Below are 6131 nucleotides of genomic sequence, written 5' to 3'. Positions count from 1 at the left end.
CATTCCGCGACCTGATGGTGGCAGCTGTCCCACGTTACTCGGTCCCCAGCCGCCACTATTTCTCCCGGTGTGCCATCCCCGCGTTGCATAACCACGTGTCACAAAACATCACACGTGCCCTGAACAACGCTGTTTCAGCCAAAGTCCACCTAACTAACCACAGACACGTGGACAAGTGCTTGTGGGCAAGGCCGCTACATCTCGTTGACGTCACACTGGGTTAATATTGTGCAAGCTGGGACCCAGTCTGAGCGAGGGACGGAACACGTCCTTCACACACCAAGTTTTGCAGGCCCTACCTCAGTCAGGGTTTCACCCACACTCTACAGCTCCGGAATGTCATGCTCCTCAGCCTCCTCCTCCTCCTGCGCATCCTCATCCACTTTACCTCCACACCAGTCCCAAGCTGGAAGTGTCGCGGGCGGAGGAGGCGACGCTGCGCTCTCCCACTGCTCGGGTCCGGCTGCCGCTGCCTCTACCGGCTGCTGCTGCTCGTTGGCTCGAGCGATGGCCGGATCCCGGGGACTCGAGCGGCGCTACTCGCCCGTGAGTGAAAAGGGGTGTTTGGGTTTTGGGGATATTGTCCGTGACGCCACCCACGGTTGTGGTGATTGTGTGGACACCACCGCTGCTCAGGACGGGGATCCCGGGAGCCTGTGACAGGGAGCAGCTTTGTTGTTATTTCTCCCCTCCGTGGGTAGGGTAGTTGGTTGTCCCGGGGCCGGTGATGGGGTAGAGATGGATGACAGGCAGGTTGCGGGGCCTGATGAGGTGCAGGGTCGCAGGGGCAGCGCTGTGCCGCACGGCACGGAGGTACTCACTCAGCCCAATGATGATGACACAGTTCACGGTTAGTGATGAGCGAGTACTAAAAAGCTCGGGTGCTCGAAGCTCGGGCCGAGCCTCCCAAGATACTCGTGTACTCGGGCCGAGCAACGAGCCCAATGTTATCCTATGGGAGACCCGAGTATTTTTGTGAAATGACCCCCCGGCAGCATGGAGAAACCCTAAAAATGGCACAAAAGTCTCAGAAGAGTGCTCAAATGACATGGCAACAGCATGGGGAAGACCCCTTGAAGCATTTATCACTCAAAAGTCACAGCTGTGAACAATTTTGTCCGCGTTTTACGCCATTTTTACGGACTCACCAGAAAACCTTCCAAAATTACCCCAAAATGATTTTTCATGGCGGACATGTTAAGGGCACATACCCAATAGTGAGATAGAGCTGGTGTATGTTACTTTTTGAGATTAATACATGAAAGATTTTACGTGAAAACATTGTGTGGCACTCCGATGTCCCTGAGAAGAGACGTACATGAAGGCCTCTTGAGTCTAATGTGCCCATTTTGAGGAAGTGAGTCTTTGTAGTATTTTCCTTTGCCAGGGCAGCCAAAAATTGGGAGGCTCCACGTTGTCCCTGGATAGAGACGTGCATGAGGGCCTGTAAACCTGAAGTGCCCATTGTAAGGAAGTGGGTGTATTATATTATAGCCCTTAGGCAGGGCAGCCAAAAATTGGGAGGCTCCACATTGTCCCTGGATAGAGATGTGCATGATGGCCTGTAAACCTGAAGTGCCCATTGTAAGGAAGTGGGTCTATTGTAGTATAGCCCTTAGGCAGGGCAGCCAAAAATTGGGAGGCTCCACGTTGTCCCTGGATAGAGACGTGCATGATGGCCTGTAAACCTGAAGTGCCCATTGTAAGGAAGTGGGTCTATTGTAGTATAGCCCTTAGGCAGGGCAGCCAAAAATTGGGAGGCTCCACGTTGTCCCTGGATAGAGACGTGCATGAGGGCCTGTAAACCTGAAGTGCCCATTGTAAGGAAGTGGGTCTATTGTAGTATAGCCCTTAGGCAGGGCAGCCAAAAATTGGGAGGCTCCACGTTGTCCCTGGATAGAGACGTGCATGAGGGCCTGTAAACCTGAACTGCCCATTGTAAGGAAGTGGGTGTATTATAGTATAGCCCTTAGGCAGGGCAGCCAAAAATTGGGAGGCTCCACGTTGTCCCTGGATAGAGACGTGCATGAGGGCCTGTAAACCTGAAGTGCCCATTGTAAGGAAGTGGGTCTATTGTAGTATAGCCCTTAGGCAGGGCAGCCAAAAATTGGGAGACTCCACGTTGTCCCTGGATAGAGACCTGTTAGGTTCTTAGTGCCTCCGTGCTTGCATTTAAAAACCGCACGTGTGTGCCTGTTGGTGGCAGCTTTCCGCTGCATTTGTGTGAGTTTTGCAAAAACTTGGATATAACGCACAAGTCTAGTGAATACACATCAGCACAGCATTGCAAAATGCGAAAGGGCGTTGTCAACGAACAAGGAAGTGGACGTGATGGTGGTGCAGGCAGAGGCCGAGGTCGTGGGCAAGCTCTAATTTCGCCACAACAAAGGGCCACATCTAGTCGCTCGCACGTCCTGTCCCAAATTCTTGGGGACCGCAGCAGTACACCGCTCTTGAACCAAGACCAGTGTCAACAGGTTGTTAGTTGGATAGCGGATAATGCTTCCAGTCAGATTGGCACCACCACAAACACTCTGTCTTCCACACGGTCAAGTGTCAGTAGCCGTGATACTGCACCGCACATTTCAGAACCTGATCCTCCTTCCTAACACCAGGCCGAGTACACGTCCACGGACATTACTGATCCCACACTTGGACACTCGGAAGAGCTGTTCGTTCACGTTTCCATTCACAAATTCTGGCCTCTCGCCAGCTCCTGTTGAAGTGGGCCATGACGAGATTGTATGTACAGATGCCCAAATATTTGAGCAGCCACGTTCTCACGAAGTTGGCAACGTGTCTCAACAAGGGGTGGACGATGATGAGACACAATTGTCAGGAAGTCAGGAGGAGGAGCAGGGTGCGGAAGAGGAAGACGACGTGGTGGATGATCCAGTAACTGACCCAACCTGGCAGGAGGATATGCAGAGCGAGGACAGCAGTGCACAGGGGGAGGGAGGCGTAGCATCACAACAGGCAGTAAGAAGCAGAGTGGTGGCCCCAGGCAGACGTCAGGCAACTGTTCCCCGGAACAACACGACACAAGGTGCCTGTACAAATGTTAGGTCTTCCCGAGTCTGGCTGTAATACTATTGTATGTATTGAGGATTTCGATTGCGTTAGGGCAATGACAACCAGAGACGAGTTCTTGGTGCAAGACATTTATAATATGCAACCAGCAAATATGTACATAAACGGAACAAAAACACAGTAGAACATAAATACAGGAAATACCTTCCAGGGACTGAGCGAAAGGGAATTCCCGGGACCGCGCACCGGACTCCCCCAGGGAGACCACCAAGAGCGAACCCCTATACAGGGACTGTCTGGCAATCACCCCAGAAGCCCTAAATGCGCAGCAGCCGGGACACAAAAGGGCAATAGGTAAGTCGAAAAATGTCCGTACGTGATGTGAGTCCAGAGTGGTATTAAACGGAAGGAACCGGGCAGAAGTGCCGACCAAAGACGGCAAACGGAGTCCAGGCACAGCTAGATGATACCAGATGAAGTCCAGAGTCGGTGTCGGTTGTTTTCCAAGAGGATCCGAATAACAATCAGGAACCAAAAGCAGCAGGGCAGGAGCACACAGGAAGCAGTATACTCAGGCACTGGACTAAGCTTTAGGGGCGGCTTTTAAACAGATGGACAGGAAGTATGGCAACAGAACAGAAAACTCCATGTTAACAAAGGGCAAGCTCTTTCAAAAGAAAACTGGAAAACCCGGAACTCTGACACTGGCAGTTTTTTAAGTTGGCTCCAGATGATTCTAAAAAGGCCATTTGCAACACCTGCCATGCCAGCATCAGCAGGGGTACCAAAACTAGCAGCCTGACCACCACCAGCATGATCAGGCACATGTCAGCCAAGCACCCGACTTTGTGGGAAGTACAACAGAGTCGAGGAGCAGTGCTTGCTGATGTCACTGCTACGTCTTCGCTGGTTGTGCATGCGAGCCAATCCCCTGTCCATGCTGCCTGCGAACAAGCCTCCTCCACTCCTGCACCTGCAGTTGCCTACGCAGAAAGAACACCATCATCAAGCACGTCCTTGTCCCAGCGCAACGTTCAGTTATCCATTCAGCAAACCTTTGAACGCAGGCGCAAATACACTGCCAACACCCCACATGCCACAGTTCTAAATGCTAACATTTCGCGACTGCTTGCGCTGGAAATGTTGCCTTTTAGGCTGGTTGAGACAGAAGCATTCCGCGACCTGATGGTGGCAGCTGTCCCACGTTACTCGGTCCCCAGCCGCCACTATTTCTCCCGGTGTGCCATCCCCGCATTGCATAACTAACCACGTGTCACAAAACATCACACGTGCCCTGAACAACGCTGTTTCAGCCAAAGTCCACCTAACCACAGACACGTGGACAAGTGCATGTGGGCAAGGCCGCTACATCTCGTTGACGTCACACTGGGTTAATATTGTGGAAGCTGGGACCCAGTCTGAGCGAGGGACGGAACACGTCCTTCACACACCATGTTTTGCAGGCCCTACCTCAGTCAGGGTTTCACACACACTCTACAGCTCCGGAATGTCATGCTCCTCAGCCTCCTCCTCCTCCTGCGCATCCTGATCCACTTTACCCTCCACACCAGTCCCAAGCTGGAAGTGTCGCGGGCGGAGGAGGGGACGGTGCGCTCTCCCACTGCTCGGGTCCGGCTGACACAGCTCTACGGCTGCTGCTGCTCGTTGGCTCGAGCGATGGCCGGATCCCGGGGACTCGAGCGGCGCTACTCGCCCGTGAGTGAAAAGGGGTGGTTTGGGTTTTGGGTATATTGTCCGTGACGCCACCCACGGTTGTGGTGATTGTGTGGACACCACCGCTGCTCTGGACGGGGATCCCGGGAGCCTGTGACAGGGAGCAGCTTTGTTGTTATTTCTCCCCTCCGTGGGTAGGGGGGTTGGTTGTCCCGGGGCCTGGTGATGGGGTAGAGATGGATGACAGGCGGGTTGCGGGGCCTGATGAAGTGCAGGGTCGCAGGGGCAGCGCTGTGCCGCACGGCACGGAGGTACTCACTCAGCCCAATGATGATGACACAGTTCACGGTAAAACAAGTGGCTGGATGGACGGGTCACTCGGACGGCTGCGGTTGTTCCTCCCTGCAGGTTAGTGATGACTGTCTCTCCCTGCACCTAAGTTAAGTGTTGGTAGTGATGGTTTCCCAATGGTAACCCGCTCCCTGACCTGGATATGGGCCGGAGGAGCCCCTTTTGCCCACAGGCGATGGCACTGGGAGACGGTTGCCCTTGGCGGTGGCTGTGTCTCCCCTTCACGGTTGTACGGTTGCCTTCTATCTGGACTTGGCTGTTTGGAAACCCTGAGGTCCCCTTCACTAACGGATTTGGCAAATTCACGGCGACACCAAGCCTTGCCGGGATCCGAAAGTCCTCTGCCAATGGTGCTGGCTTCTCTTTGTATACCGGTCCGGTACGGCCGGGTCACCACCCGTCCACGGTCCTTACGGCAGACTCCAATCGGCCTCCACTGCAGACGGTCACCACATCCTGCCAACCTTGCTGTCCTGTCCAGGCCACACACCCGGACCAACTTCAGGCTCTTTGCTGTCACTTTTCTCCTCTCTACTACTTTCCTCCTTCCACTTCCTTAGCTTAACTCTCACTGCCTGTGTTTTCCCTCCTCCTCGGTGGGTGGAGACCAACCGCCTGGCTCCACACCCTGGTGTGGACAACAGCCCCTGGGGAAGGCAACAAGGATTTTGTGTTTTGACTATGATATGCCTGCAGGGAGTGTGGGGTGTTTAAGTGTTGTGCTCTGTGGCCCCTGGCTTGTCCAGGGCGACACAGAAGCACTGCAGCACTGCCTCGGCGAAGCGGCAACAGGCAGTGCTGAAGCTAATCTGCATAGGTGACAAACCCCACAATGCAGAAGAGGTGTGGACAGCTCTGAAACAGCAGGCAGATCACTGGCTCACAACTCTGAACCTAAAGCCAGGAAAGGTCGTGTGTGACAATGGCCGGAACCTGGTGGCGGCTTTGAGGCGAGGCCAGCTGACACATGTTCCATGCGTGGCCCATGTGCTCAACCTCGTGGTTCAGCGGTTTCTAAAGTCATACTCAGAGCTGTCTGATCTGCTGGTAAAAGTTCGCCGCCTGTCTGCACATTT

This window comes from Anomaloglossus baeobatrachus, chromosome 4 (assembly GCF_048569485.1).
Source record: "Anomaloglossus baeobatrachus isolate aAnoBae1 chromosome 4, aAnoBae1.hap1, whole genome shotgun sequence".
NCBI lineage: Eukaryota > Metazoa > Chordata > Amphibia > Anura > Aromobatidae > Anomaloglossus > Anomaloglossus baeobatrachus.
The sequence above is the reverse complement of the archived record's forward strand: the minus strand, read 5'-3'. Positions refer to the sequence as shown.